A 16,018-nucleotide genomic window follows, 5' to 3' on the forward strand; every position below is an offset into this window, starting at 1 on the left:
GATTAGTTTAACTTCTTGCTGCTTCAGCAACATAACTTTCTGATTTCTCCTTGTCTGTAAAAAAAGAGATGGAGTAGAACTGTTGGCCTTGATGCATGTAAACAAGACTGCAGTTTTGTAATTGAAAAGCTAAGCATAGTGTAATTATGATGCATGTATTGGATATTGTTACTTGTTTGATCATAACTGTATCCCAACTGCTCAGTTACAAATCAGTGCTAATATATACAAGTCCTGGCTCTTTAACTTCCATCAGCTGCCAAAGATAGAAATAAAATATATGGAGACATCTGACAAAAATTAAGGTGCTGGCATATTCTGTGTACTCTCAAGCAACATCAAGTTCTTTTGCCAGTATTTTTACTTTGACTTCTCTGACTTTTATCAGCATAAAGGCATTACATGATTTCCCCTGAAAATACAGATATCTTGGAAAGATTAAGTAAGAGAAAAATCTATAGCTGAATCTATATTTCTTGCCTCCTGACTAAAACAAGAGAATAGCTCATTGCTGCAGTGGCCTAATGAGCTACTCTGTGCTGCACTCTGCTTTGACTACATTTTTAGTGAAATAGCTGAACTTTATCCAGTCACAAATACGATTTTTATATTATGACACAAAGGCAATGAATTTTACTTTTGATTCTCCAAAAAAACTTGAAAGCACTCAGAACTCAAGACTTGAGCATGTACACAACAACTCTGTTTTGGCAAAATGAACAAAGAAAGGGAAGGGGAAGTGGAAGACATTTTACAGTTCATGTAAAAGTGGACTCCGAACCAAGACTTACATGTAGGGAGATTCAGGGTTCAGTGATCTTTGTTATTTTCTCTTCGCTGAATAGTGCCTTGTTCACTCATAAAATGACCACTTCTACTGGTAAAGAGGCAATTTTGAGAATGAAACTGCTATAAAATAAGTAACAGGTAGTGATAAAAAGTGAGGGAGATACTGTTCAGAGGGGTTATGCTTATAAAAAACTGTGCTTGGAGCTACATGGATTGCTGCAAGAGATCTAGGCAGAACATTTTTTTCTTACGCACCTTCTTCATTGCTGTAATCCCAAGTTTTCTGAGGGAGAGGGCAGGAACAGCCACTAATTCAGGCCTTTGACCTTTCTTCTCTCACCCACAAATGAATGTTAGAGAAACCAACCTGCTGTGTTTCTCATTATCAGGTCATTATGATGGATTTGAAATAACTTTTCTTCTGAAGCTTTATCAAAACTGACCTTTCTTAAAATCTTTTAAGGAATTGGCACTTTCTGATGAAAACAGTCTTTCAAAAAGTCATGGCCAACTATAATTGCAGGCGTTTATCTTTCTTTAATTTGGGGAAGGGGGGTTACATACATTACAGATAACACACACACACACAACCAGCCATCAGAACATTACTGACCAACCATTTTTTTCCTAGAGTCTTTCTGGTTTTCAGCAATAGGTTTGTTTTCTGATCTTTTTGCTTAACTGAAAAAATTTGGGAACTGTAGAGACAGCAAGAAGTAAGCAAGAAGGCACGCTCTCCATGATTAATTAGTGCTTGGTGCGTTTATGCCAGTATTTTAAGCTTTTCCCAGAGGGCCACCTGGACTTTGGGAGCAGATATGCAAGTCTCCCTGTCCTTTCACTCCAGTGTCATAACAGAGGAGCAGTTTCATGGCTGTGTGGCTCCTTTCACCTTCTGTTCACAATTATTGCACCCAAACTTGCTTCCCTTACTTGAAAAGAGTTAGTTGGTAGACGTCTAGTTCTGTTTTTTCCTGTGTCAGGAAAGAGAACCAAGTCACACTTACCTCCCTTGAGAAGAGAAAGGAGAAAACAGAAAACAGAAGAGAATTCATCCTTCAGGAATGTCTGAGATATGGTGCTTTCAGGGATGGCACTCAGGATGTGCATCTGATGCACCATCCCTTTTTCAAGGTTGTACTAAATTAAGGCATGTTCTGATAACATCTTTCTTAATCTCCTGTTTTGAAGGACTGCCTGTAAAGCATCCTCAGTTATATTACTGGCAGATACAGTCTTGTAAAGCCATGCTACGTTCCCATTATTCAGTCATTTTTTTCAGTCTATTGAACTCCTTGTTATTTAAGAACAACACTCAATGTGGTAAAAAAAAATGTAACAACACTAAATTTCCATTCTTAATACTGCAGTTAACACATGGTGTTAGGAAAACAGAGTTTTCTTGTTTTAGTTCAAAAACTATTCAGATGAATGTTCCCATTCCATTTGCTCAAAAAGCTGTGGTTACAAAAAAAAAAAAAAAAAAAAAAAAAGAAAAGCCTTAGGAAAGGTCATGTGTCAAGAACAGAAACAGCTTTTTTTGAATGCCAGGTATATTTATATCATTTGGGAGAAGTAGAACAATTCTTAGTAGCACCACTGAAATAAAGCAAATAGTAAGTAGTATCTGGACCCCTTCACTACTTACAGCTGAAATAATAAATACTGAACAACAACAAAAAAACCCGAGTAGCTATAGTCCAAATCTCATGGTTTCCTCAAATTTTCTCCAAGTTTATATGGCTTATAATTCCTGCATATAGTGATAATTGGTACAGCTAGTAGGTTTTTTTATTTCCTCTCTTTCCTTAAAATTAAAGAGCATCTTTCATGATGGAGTAAACAAAGGAATCAACTTCAGACGTTCTCCCTGTATTATATATAATATAATTCCACCCTTTCCCACTAGAATCTTGCATCCAGTTCTTAAAGTCTTACACTCTTGATCTGAAACAGCAGCTGCCTTCAAGGCATCTGCCTTAGCTGCTATACTAAATTCCTTGGGGGTAGGGAAGAGTGGGATCTGTACCACTAGTCAAAGCAGTAACCACTTGGTTTTGAGCTCCACATTATGCAAGTTACACAATTCACCATAAGAATGTAAAGTGTACCAACAAAACTTACAAATACCCAAATGATTTAATACTTCTAAAAATTATAATAACAGGATGGAAAAGCACTGCATATATCTAAAATAAACTTTGTCTCCTCAGAGGTCTGGCAAAACATCATCTCATTTGTTAATTCTTGGTTGAGGAGCAATTTTTGCATAATCATCACATAGGGACTAAAAGGATTTCCTGGATCACTAAATACAGTGCTTTATTGCTGTAGGTGACTATATCATATAATTCCTTCATATAGTGATAAGGTTTCATTTTAAGCTAATTATTTTTTGCTCTTACTCATCCTCCTTAAAGGTAATTCTACTTCCCAACTTCTCTGATACTTAAGAAGCAATATTCAGCTTAAATTTATTCCTGGACATATCTTTCCTACCTGTTCTTTACCAACAAAAATAAGCTTTTCTTTTCTTGTCTCTTCCTGACATTTATGCAATGTCTGACATAACACAAGACTGATTCGTTGTTTGTTTTCAGTTTCAACTCCATTGTATTGCAATATGATCTAATTTTTCCAAACAGAAAATTAAACACAATGACAGCATCTCCTCCTGGAAGTAGTGAGCCTGGATGTGAATTACACTTTACTAGATATGTTGATTCATGAATACTCCTTGGATTAGTCATCATTTTATGAATCTCCTTATAACAGATATTGGATGCCTAAGATACTAAAACTGAGTGAGACAAGGTTTGGGTTTTTTTTTGGTTTATTTTGATGATCCTTAAATGTAAAGCTGAGTTGGCTGTTCTTGAGCTAGCGCACAATTTACTCAATCTAATTGGCAATACAGTTTGTAAATTGTGAGAATCTGATATTTATTCTTGTGGATCTTCAATCTGCCTAATCCAACACAAGTCAAGATCACCTCATTTCATCATTAATTTCCTTGATCCAAAATCGCACATAATTCTTCAGTCAGAGGTTATTGATACTGGCAGCATTTAGATGATTAATTTTTACTTTATCAAATATCTTTCTCTAAAATCCTTCACAAAGAATACTAATATGCTGTGTTATCCTGTAACTATTGCTTCAAAGTCCTGCCTCTTAAAGCAAGATGTTTTTAAGTGAATAAAGAAATAATCAGACCGCTTGTTAAGAAAGTTGATCAGTATTTCAAACATAACCTTTTACCTCAGCAAAGATTGACTGTTATCATTACGAAAAATACACATCTGTGTCACACCATGGAGAATTATGTTTCACTGCACTGCGGCTATAAAGGGAGAAGCTATGAATACTTTATTAATTCATTTTCCTTTCAAAGGTGTGCTGTTACTCCCCTCAGAATCTATTCCTCAAAAGTAGCAATTTATGATTGCAATGTGTTAAACAATTGCACAGGTTTGAAACACATAAAGGAATTATATTCAATTTCTTGTATTTCACAGTGCTGCTTGTGCAGTGTAAGAAGGAAGTGAAATCAGTAATTCACTGCACACAGGCAGCTCAACTCAGCAGTGCCCTGCTGGTATGCCAAATTGGAAAAGACTTACAGCACTGGAATCTGAGGACCCTCAGGCAGATAGGGCTCCAGTTGCCCTTGTGTAAATTATCCTGAAGGGGTGTTTGTTACACCATTTCTTTAGAAAGGACTTGTATTATGTTTTTGATGTCTTTCTTTGGATGAGCATTTGATTTCTCAGAATGTAGACATACTTATGCCTCAGAATAAATTCATGCATAAATATCCCACAGACTTAATGTTTCAACTCCTTTCGTGGTACAACAGAGCAACTCCTGTAGTTTCTATAACCACATGATTATTTGCTTCTAAGACCTCATTTTCAGGTGTCTATGACTCCATTCCCTTCATTGTCTTATTTTCAATTTTGACCAATAACTGCTTATGGGTAAGGCTTATGTTCATGTATGATCTTTTATTTATTATTTTTATTTTAAATTGACAAACCTGGAGCTACAGTCGTATCAGTCTTTGCAATCAGGTTGTCAGTTACTTAATAAATGTTACATTATCTCTGTGGGAGTTTTAGTCATTTAGATGGTAATTTTTGTTCCGCAGATACATTATACTCTAGGCGCCAAATATAATACCGCTACCATATTACTGGTGATTATGTTTAACAGTTGGCATGTCAATACTTCTGTGTGTACTTCTGGTATGTAGAAAGTATCGGAATTTAAACTAATACACAATATCTGAGGGCTATCTTTTGCAACTCCTTAACATAGCTGGGCTTTAGATAAGTAAAAGCATTACAAAGCAAGTGAGATAACATACCGATGGACCGGTTATGTCTGTTACAGCTAGCAATTATGGTCATCAAAACAGTAACCCATAATTTTGATTCTTGTCCATCAACATAGTTCATTATGATATTCAGGAAGGAAGCATGGAGAAAAAATTAGAGAGCCTATTGTGACTTCACTTGCTGAAGTGAATATAAGAAATATTCTGTATGACAGCATTAGCAGAAAGTTTCAACTCCTCCGTGATGTAAGCTACCTCTGTGACTTACCTGACATCATGACTGGCAATGCATCCTGAATGTCTTTGCAAACCAAGTTATTTTCACCTGGAAAAAAGTCAATTCATCACCAATCTTGTGAATTTTACTGATATTTCTGTGAAGAATATCTTTTTTAGATATTCTTGAGGACAGAACCTTTTCAATAGTAATATTCTGTCATTTTCTACCATGAAATACTTTATGCTGGAGGATGGAGTTCTGAATTTTTATTTATTTTATTTTAATCAACAAGTCCCTTATGGCTGCTAAAAATCCAGTGGAAAAATACTGGATTTATTTCCAGTGGAGATCGTTACTGAACAACAGCATCCTTTTATCAAAATCATAAGGAAGAACAAAGTATTACTATGAAACAGAGGGTGTGGGGCTCTTACCCCCTCAGCTGTTACTGTAGTCATTCTGTCCATCTTTATGGGTTTCTTTCTAAGTGATGTTTCAAAGAGAATTGATGGTGGAATAGCTTAGGCACCAAATGCCATCTTCAGGCTTTAAGTCTAACAGTCAGGTTTCTACCCTCTGTAAGTCAGTGAATTCATGAGCATTATTGGATGATTAACAATCAGTCCGTATTTGTAGTTTCAGCTAATAGAATCAAATGTTCTAAAATAATTGGCATGCAAGAACAGTTTCATAAATCCATCACTTCCTCCTCAGAAAGCTTCCAAAGCAATGTAATTGCTCAGTCATCCCACACAATCTGTTTCGTAAGGCTCTGGAACAGACACATGTTCATACACAATTTGTCTGGATTCACAGAAACACTTGCACACTTTGAAGCAAGCTGTATGTGATTTCAATATCCAGAACTGTTTAAACTGTTTCTGTTCATCCTTGTTTTGTGGGCGATTATGGCTGTCTCTAATTGCAGTAGGACATATATTCCCCATATTCTTCTATCCCAACTGTGTAATCTATCTATCAAAATATCTATGCCACAAGGATCTTCAGATACACTAGCACCTGGAAAAGCTTTTCCCTAAAAAAATGACATTAATACAAATGGCGATGTAGACAAGCTTTTCCATATTTTGTATTAGACTGTTAATCCGTCCAGTCTCTGCCAGATCTTTCCAACAGTAGGTGCTTATGACAAATGCTTTCCCATACTTTGTGCTTTAAGCTAGATGCAAACTCATTCAAGTCTATAAAAATGAGCAGTAGTTTAGACTGCTTTTTAACTATAAGGTTTAAGTTATTTTAGTGACCTTGTGTAAGTTTTGTATAAATAAGAATAAGGGGTTTGCAACTCTTTATACAACTTTAGAATGTTCATTGCAGAATTGCTGGAATAACATGGTCACAAGTTACTTTCTTGGTTTCTGAGCGTTGATCAAAAAAAACCACAATAGGCAATATTCACCTTTTTTTTTTTAAAAAAAAAAAAAGCTTTGAGAATGACGAAATACTAGAGAACAATGAAACCAGAAAGAAACATAGAAAACTCATCTCCTCCACTGCTCCTTCAATAGAATTGACCCATTTCTGTTGCTGTCTCCACCACTCCTTACAACTCTCACATGGCTCTACATTCCAGATATCTTTATTTCAGATGACAACATAACTAATGAATACGAGTATAGATGACCATCATTCATGGATTTTCTTTGTGATCAGAGATGGGATGAAGGTTAATTAGATTTGAAGAGTGTTTTTTCTTTTAAATGGGGCATAGTGATTGACAACTGACATAGTATGTGTAACCCAGCTGTTACTGGTTGGGTGTTACTCTGGTGTGTTCAGTAAGTAATGAGATTTCTAGAACAGCAGAATTCACTGTGAAGACACTGGACTGGGACTCATGTGACTTGAAATTTATTCCTTACTCTACTACTCACCTGCTGTGCGACTTTATAAAAATCACTTCAACTCATCCTTATTCCTTTTCATTGTCTCTCCTTGCTATGGCTTCTTTATATAGGTAGTGACCTCCTAAGGTAGTAAAGCAACTTTAAGGTGGGCTTTTTAACCTTTTCAGCTTAAACCTTGTTACTCTCCTATAACAATCTCTATATCAATTCAGTCCTGTTAAAAGTAGCATCTGTAGATAATATAATACAATTAGAAAACCTTCACCTTTTTATCATTAGCAAAATAGAGCCACTGGAGCTAGCATCCTTATGAGGATTCTCTTATTTCCATGTATGGTCCTTCTTGGGCAAGACTGTGATCTTCTCAGTGCTCTACTCACGCATGTTGCCCCTTTTTGAGAGGTTGGAGAGAGGCCCAATGTTTTCATTAATGATTACTTCATAAAACAAAATGTAGTTTTATATTAAAGATTTGTTAATATCTACTGAGATAAAAACAGTTCAGCAATAATTCAAGCTCTTTTTTCCCCTTCTGCCAAAGAACAATGATCATTAAGAAAACTTTATTGTCTCTTAAGCCAGAAACAAAGTAGAAAATGTGGAAAGAATGGCAGTGAAGATTTGAAATGATGAATTGTATTCAGCACAAAAAATATGTAGGGAGAAGGGTAAGAATGGCTGTTAAAGAAATCATATCCTGAAAGATAAGAAATCTCACAAAACATTAGTCATTCTTATTCTGTATGTGTGCTGGCACAGTAAAGGCAATAAAACAAAAACATACGCTTTCCTTTGTGTAGCATACAAAGACAGGATCTGAGAAGTAACTGCAGAGCAGCAGATAGTACTGTCAACGAAAATTAAATAAAACAGATTCCAGTGATGCAATTTGCAGCATCCTGCAGTGTTTGCAGAAGGTTTTTCTCAAACATTACTAATGTTAGAACTTCAGACACTCCTTGAGTCTTTTTGCAACATGTTAATTCCTACAGTGTTGGCAAGTTCCTGATGTTTTGGCCTGACGACAGCATGCAAAACTCCTAGGAAGGTTGTGATTAAAACACCAAAAGCAGTGAGCAGTTCTCTGTAAGTTGCTCCCTCCTGTTTTATGATATACTGCACTTTCAGATATTGCCACATAACCTGCACTGTAGTACACACATGAGACAGATAGGCAAAATCTTTGGGGCTAGTCAGCAGTCTGTTTCCATAGTAGGTTGAAGCAAAGTGTACTGCAGAAAGAATGTTTAACCTGTTACATGGTTCTCAGTTTAATCCTATGCTTCCACCTTGCTGCACAGGCACAGACAGTTTGTTGGGGGGGGGGGGGGAACCCCACAAAAAACACTAATGTATCGGGATCTTGCCACATGGTAATGCTAACAGAGGGAAATCAAATCTCTAAAACACCATGGTTGATCGTTGTCTGAGTGGCAACAGGAATTTCTGTTGCAAGGCCTTTGCAACAGCATCTTCACCTGGGTCAGAGATTTCCCAAACCGTTGTTCTGCTGAATTCTTACACCCAGCAGACCCATAGTCCTACATTACCACTCCTGTACATGCATCAGCCATTGCTATTGATTATCATAAACTCTTTTCAAACATCTCCTATCTACACTATGTACAAAAGACCATTTTTGTATCTGCAAGAAGAGATTCTTCTATTTACAGGTCTCTTACCTAATTACAAATGGGTCAATTCTGCAGCAGGACCTGCCTGAAAGAGTCTCTGGAAGGGACAGACTGTCCAACCAGGATGTTAATCAACACAGTTAAGCATACAAATTGGTGCAGGCACAGCAAAAGTTGTCTGGGGAAAATCTTCAGGACTATACAAAACTCTCACCTGGAGAGTTGCTGCACCAATTAGTCAGACAATTAATGGTGAAGGTGGGTAGGAGTTCAGTCACCCCATTTCAAGTCTGTCCATCGTCTCAATATGGTTCATTATCTCATTATGCAGGTGACTAGTTTAGGAGTTCCTGGACTACCTCTAGAATTAATGGCACCAGGTGTGCTCACAAGCACAGCCCTGATATCCAGCTACACTACAGTTATAACTTATCCTTCTGTCTCACGACTTAAATTCTATAGCTCTTGCCACAACTCTGTCATGTAAAAATGTCATGTTAGGGCTTTCTGGTTTTGTATAAAGCATGGCTACTTACATTGCAGTTTTTCAACTGATAAAGAACCAGAGCTAGAAGCAAAGCCAGATTAGAGTTTCCAGAAATACTGCAGTTTTGCCTTCCCCTACAAAAAGCTCTTTCGGATGTGAGCTTCAGCCCAGCAAACCTTGTATATTTGAGTGCTCCCCAATCTCACCACAAACTGAATAAAACCTCACAACCAGCATGATCAACTGATACACAAGTTTGTTTTCCTTTGTTTTTTTAATAAGAAAAATTTCAGAAAGATCTATTATACGATGAGACTAGGATATGTAACTGAGAAGGTTCAGGTTGTTCTACATGAAAATTAAAATTATTGTAGGATATATTATACACATTGCTACTCTGTCATCGCTCCTCCACCTCCTTCCAAGATTTATCAAGATCATTGGCTCACATCATTCTATTCAAAGATGTAAAGTGTACTAGGTTCATAAACTAGCCTGAATTAAGTGGCAATTAAATCATGTCTGCAGAAAAATCTCATTTTCCCACTTTCATTACAGAAGTTTAATAATTTCCAGAGAATGTCTTATCCCCTCAGAATCCAGCTACCCTATTTTTCATCACCCATTTTGTAATTCACTCTAAGAACCCATAAAATAGAAGCAAATGAAACATGGAGAAGTTTGCTTCATTTAGACATTCCTACCAGGTCTCTTTTTGCTTCCTTTCTTAGGAGACCTGATGCAGCAGGTGAGCATAGCCACACAGAGCTATTACACTGTTCCTGTTTTGCAATTAAAAATATGAATTTTTTGATTAAACAAAAAGAAACTCCAGGAAGCAGATGAAAGCAGTTTTAGCTACAGATCAAGCTACAAAATTGGATCTAGATTTCAGCATCACTGAATTGTAGGATTGTTCAACTGTAAGGCTCTAAGTTCACTTACCTATTAAAAGGATTGTGCTTCCTCATTGATTTTCAGTGGGGTTTCTTTCACAGCACTCAAAATGGTCCATTAATGCCAGTTCATTTGTATCGACTGTTGCTTTCTTCAGAAGTCATGGTTTCCACTAGCTTTTTTGAATACTTACTAAAAGCATAGCAGTATGTGAGCTACTACACAATCCAAAAAGAGCAGTACATCTTATGATACAAAATGAATATGGAAGGCATAGATTATTTAGTCTCCAAAGTGAAAAATTATGTTAAAATCACAAATACTAAGACTAAAGTTATCGTTAGTCCTTTGAAGAAGTGAAATTGCTTCATAAAGTCTTTCAAAGTTCACAGCATACCTTTCAGAATCATATGAAAGTGAAATGAATGTCATAGTTGTAATTATGAGACACCCCAAAAATCAAACGATGACTACAACAGAAAGCACGTGTAACTAAACAAAATCAGCAAACTTGTCAGCTTATACCTACGCATATTTATCAAAGAGCTTCAGAGAAGCAAAGCATATTTTCCTGGTGTTTCTTTGAAATAGCTCCTCTAACAATTCTGGCTCTGTAATGCCTCAGATTTATTCTAGTGATTAAATTCACTTTGGTAGTGAGTCTACCAAAGGTCTAAACAAACTTATATGAACACCCAAGAATTACTGCTGTTAAACAAAATGAAAGCCTCCTGTGCCCAGGTTAACAAATACGCAAATAGACATATCAGTTGCCAACTCTTAAGATACATTGTTTCTTCTAACATAGTGGGAGTTGGATGCAGTCTTTAATTGCTTTTATGGAGTGTGGTGATGATGGTGAAATTTTAAGAATGTAACTTAAGGTACATTTTAATCTGTGTTAAGTCACTAGCCCTTGCAAATGAACATTTGTATAGCATCCATCTCCTTCAAGGCTGAAGCAGCAACTGGGTGTTCTGTTCTGATGAACTGCTCAATGTCACTTCCCCAGTTAAGGACCATACTAAGAAGCACTGTCATCGAAGTCTATAAAAACAGCACAGGAACAAACAGGAACAGAAACTTAATTACTGCTTATTCCTAGAAGTATTTCTTCCAGGAGAAATTAAAAGTGTCATCGCAATTGATATGAATATTATTCTGTGTTGGTCCTAGTCATTTGAAATTTAAGAAATTTCTATTTTTGATAGCCTTTACAAGCCCAGAGGTTTGAAAAAAATAATAAAACCATCTTGATAAACAAAATCTGTTTTAAATCACTTGATCTAAGATTGAGATTTGAGTTTATCAGCTTTAAGGAGTCTTCTCTGGATTTCAAAGAGAAACAGACTTCATTTCTCTACAGTAATTAGTTCTGCAGCAATGAATGGGATTGATCAATATCTGCAATTACAGCTAAAACTTGAAACTGCCCTGTGGATTTACCTGTCAAATTCAAGACATCTTGGATCTGAGGCTTCCAGAATGATAAAGCACAGAATCCATTAATTTCCATCTTAAATTTCCCACTATGATGTACTCTGTCTTTATGCATAACCAAGGTGCATCCAGAGTGAATGCTTACCTGTGAAAACATGGCAATTGCAACTGCATGAAAGCAATTAATTCTGAGCAAAATTCAAAAAGAGGAACAAGTTCTTCCATCTCAAAGAGATTGTGCCAAAAATTCTCCTTCCTCATTCAGGAATACTGAATTACAACAGGAATATTCATTAACAAAATATATAAGTGGTAATCAGAGCACTCAATCTGTGGTCTAGGTGTTTAAGAAAAAAACAGGAAAAACAAAACTTTGAGAAGTGTCAGGTATGGAAGAAATGGAAATGAGCTAGAATTTGTATTCTGAAGAAAAACTGACACAGAGCAGGAGAAGAAAACATAGTTGCTTCAAGAATACAAATGCTAAATTTATTGATGCAAGAGAGGACAGTATGATTAAGTTGTTTAATGTACTGTGTAAAGCACCAGAACAGTTGGCTTAATGTATTTAACCAGGAAAGCTGAAAAAACATGAGTTCAGGCTGTAGTATGGTCGTAAGTGGATGGTCTCCCCATTCTTTGCCTGAGATTGTTTTCACTTCTCTTATTTTTTTCTCCTTTTGCACTCAACACCTAACAAAGTTTTATTACAGTACAGAAGTAGCTCAATAATAAAAATGCAGGTCCCAGTGAATGCTGAGTTGTAGCTAACCGTATGATACTGTGTGTATTCTTATCATCCAGCTGCATAGCCCAAGCCAAGTTAATGAGGCTTGTTCACCCCAGCAGTTACCAGAGCATTTAATTATTTTACTGTATTTTTATGCAGTTAACCTCAGCTAACATTCCTTTGAAAAGCAAAACAGACCAAAGATATTAAAAAAAAAATTAAATTTACACAGGAAAGAGAACATATATATATATATGTTTTTTTAAGAGGAAAAAAAATGAGAGGAATTAATGTCTCCAGTGAACTCTAATAAATACAGGCAACGGGGCGGGGAGGGGGGGGGAACCTAAGATGGTTTCCATCAGATCTTTACTGTATTTTCAGTGTAAATTTTTTTTCCCCCACCATGCCTTGAATTCGTTTGCTTTCCTCATCCTCAGACAGACAAAAAGTTAACAATATGGTCTACTACTTTTTTTTTATATATATATATATACACACACACACACACACACACACACACACACACACACATATATATATTATATATATGTAAAATCTACTGCTTACTCTCTTAATAAGCTGTAATAGTTAAGGAAGAAGGGGCACCTTGGATATTTTGATTTCCTAGACAGATCTGAAAGTGTGTATCCATGGCAGTGGGTGGGATAGATTCAGGGCCAGCCAATTAATAAGAGGCCACTGAAGCCTTTTATTCATATAATTATGTGTAGGTATATAGATATAGTGTATATTTACATACACGTATATACATATACACCCACAGAAGAACATCCAGGAGCGCTATGTCAGAGAGAAAACCAAATGAACTTTAACACATCCACAAGAACAATTTCTGTTCTCGCAGCCCCATCACATTCATACAATCAATAAGAGTTGATTTTGGATCACCGAGTATTGAAAGTGATCCATGTATGCCTTAAGGAATGTATCACTGAAGAATGGTAGACTGCTTGTGACATAAGCCAATAACTGGTCCTCTCGAGAGAAAATGCTGTAGAGAACAAATGTCATTTCTCTGCAGGGAGTAAATGAGCAAAACTCTGCTCACTGGGACTCTCTTTTTCTTCCACACTGAGGAATTCAGTTCACTGGAAACACTCTCCTTCCACATTACATACGCGCCAGTGAAAGTAGAAGAGTTGCCTTACTACTTCTGCCTTAAGGACGGAATAACCTTAAAGTTATTCTTCATGAAGTTATGCCTTAAAAGATCTTTTAAAAAGTGGAAAAAAATCAAATATGACAAGGAACAGTACCATTTACATAGTATCAATGAACAAAATACTCAACAATGAGTTTGCAGGCATTATACAAATCAAACTCTTTTCAGTCACATAATGTGCTACAAAACAAACAGATCCATGGGAAGGTTTTTTCAAATGCTAGGCTCCTTCCTTCAGCAGAAGAGGCTAATCAGTAGAGAGTACCATCCTCTTTCTATTGGCTATTGACAAAACCTAAGATGAAAACCGGCCTTTGTGACTACTACCACATGTGCTGAAACAGCAAGTTACATGTTCTGTGCTTACATTTAGCATAAAATACAGGGAGTTAAAGTGATCTGTTATGTTGTCAGTTACACACCAGCCTTAGCTAAGTTGTGCAGCTCAAATACAAAAACAAAGTTGCTGCAACATCAGGGAATTTATAAATTGGTAAAACAGAAGGGGCAGGGGGATTAAGCTAAAACCATTAGAAGCAACTGATATCCTTCTTCAAAAGTATAACTCAACATTTCATTAAACAGGCAGGTAATTCTACTTTTCATTTGTTTGAATATAATTTGCCAGAAACTATCCTGTGACAGCCACTGTCAGCCAAACTACTGCTGTTTTGTTGGTCTCAGTGTAATGACTTGTGTTTGGTAGGATAATAGTCTTTAACTTGTAAAAACATCATAAATTGCTAAAAATGTATTATACTATCATTTGGATTGTAAGTAAATGCAGTAATTTGCTTTTATATCACTTCTGGCCTTTTTTTAATGCCTTACCTTACTGTATAACTAGTTACCCTAAAATAAATTAAAAAAATAACCTTCTAAAAATAATATTTTTAATGTGTTCCCTGTATTCCACTGTTATCTTCTGTCCTTTTAGTTCCAGGTTTTCACTTGTAATGGCCTATAGCTCTTCTGTAGGCTTCCTGGAGGAGAAACAAATTTGTGCCAGCTTGCTGAATAACCTCAGTAATGTTCAGTCACTCAGAACCTCTCCATCTGTGTGTCCATCCATCCAGAGAACCAGATGCTGTGAACAAACGCCTTATCCACCTTGCCTGATGTATCAATATCTGAAATATGTTGCTACCACAACTACAGTTTGCAACCCTACAAAGCCAGCAACTGACCTACCTGGAGCTCTCAACTGTTTAGTCACCTGGTCAGGTATAGCATTTTCTTTACGAGTCAAACTTTCTACCACTAGAGCTATGTGCATACTGTTTTTAATATGATTCTTTTTTCCAAGGATGATGAAATCACTAACAGGAGGTATTGTAAGTAAAACTAAAAGAAAGCAGCCATTTCACTGAGGAAGAAGTTCAGAGAATATGCATATTTCATCAGAACAAAAAACTAAGGTTTCTGTGTATCATTATTGATATACTTCTTCCACTGATTGGCATTTAGACAGCTCAATTGTTTTATTATTAAAAATTGAATAATGAGATAATTATAAAAACTTCCTTTTTAAACACAGCTACATTCCACAAATACAGGTAGCAGAAATATTTTTTCCAAGAGGTTGATGATTAAGTGTGAATTTGCTTCAGTGGAGATGATGAAATGTCCTGGACTTTTTGTTACACATCTGTGCAGGTTTTTTTATTCAGCAAGGAGATTTATGCACAGGATCTGAATCATTCTGACAGCAGCAGCTAAACACTTCGCAAAATATTTGGTTAAAAATCTCAAATTTCCCTTAAAACACCTTAGAAGAAAGTCTCCTAATTTTTTTTTTTTTAAGTATGCATTATATATAACAGCTTTTGTGAAGAACTTAATTATGTTTGATTATCATAAATCATTGCAACTTTTCTCTGGTATACCCACTTGACTGAGCCAGTTCTTCTGATGAGAAGCTTCAGCCCAGCTTAGCAAAGGATATTTTTAAAGTCAGGTTCTTAGGAACAAGAGAATATATGAATTTCATATATGAAATTTCATATATTTCATATATGAATTTCAAGGCTCTACTAAAGTACAAAGTTAGCAGGCAAATAACATTTCTGGTTTACATCTAGCAGATAGAAACTCCCCACCATATTACATTTCAAAGCATTACAAAAGGGATCTTTATAGAATACAGTTAAGAGAGCACTATGATTAATCCTGCATTAAGCATCTTCAATCCAACTATAACTAAAGTACTAAGAATGCTGTAGGATCAGACTTACAGTGACTATCACTGAAGAGTGAAGACTTACTGAACCTCTGTGTTTTCTTTTATCCAGGTATTTGATTGAGAACTCCTCATATAGTGAAGTGCTTTAGTAAGTATGGCAAATCTAGTTTTTAATGAAAAATAGTAAAAATATAGTTACAAGCCACATAACCCAATGAACTGTTTTAATGAATAACATTTGCGAAA

General features: G+C 36.0%; 2 long non-coding RNA genes across 9 annotated transcripts in view; one reads left to right on the top strand and one right to left on the bottom strand.

Annotated features, from left to right (window-relative positions):
• LOC112981744 (uncharacterized) overlaps positions 1 to 16,018 on the top strand; it is a 148,718-nt gene that overhangs the window by 18,707 nt on the left and 113,993 nt on the right. For all 8 annotated transcript variants that reach the window (XR_010391062.1, XR_010391058.1, XR_010391061.1 and 5 more), the window contains exons 2-3: positions 14,667 to 14,814; positions 15,882 to 15,920. This is a non-coding gene — a long non-coding RNA (uncharacterized LOC112981744). The remainder of the gene's footprint in view (positions 1 to 14,666; positions 14,815 to 15,881; positions 15,921 to 16,018) is intronic.
• The window catches only part of LOC135329558 (uncharacterized), a 146,413-nt gene continuing 132,662 nt past the window's right edge, over positions 2,268 to 16,018 (bottom strand). Inside the window, exons 6-8 of the long non-coding RNA XR_010391066.1 lie at positions 15,825 to 15,935; positions 7,482 to 11,819; positions 2,268 to 5,453 (exon numbers count right to left, since the gene is read on the bottom strand). This is a non-coding gene — a long non-coding RNA (uncharacterized LOC135329558). The remainder of the gene's footprint in view (positions 5,454 to 7,481; positions 11,820 to 15,824; positions 15,936 to 16,018) is intronic.

The sequence above is a fragment of the Dromaius novaehollandiae genome, chromosome 11 (assembly GCF_036370855.1).
Source record: "Dromaius novaehollandiae isolate bDroNov1 chromosome 11, bDroNov1.hap1, whole genome shotgun sequence".
NCBI lineage: Eukaryota > Metazoa > Chordata > Aves > Casuariiformes > Dromaiidae > Dromaius > Dromaius novaehollandiae.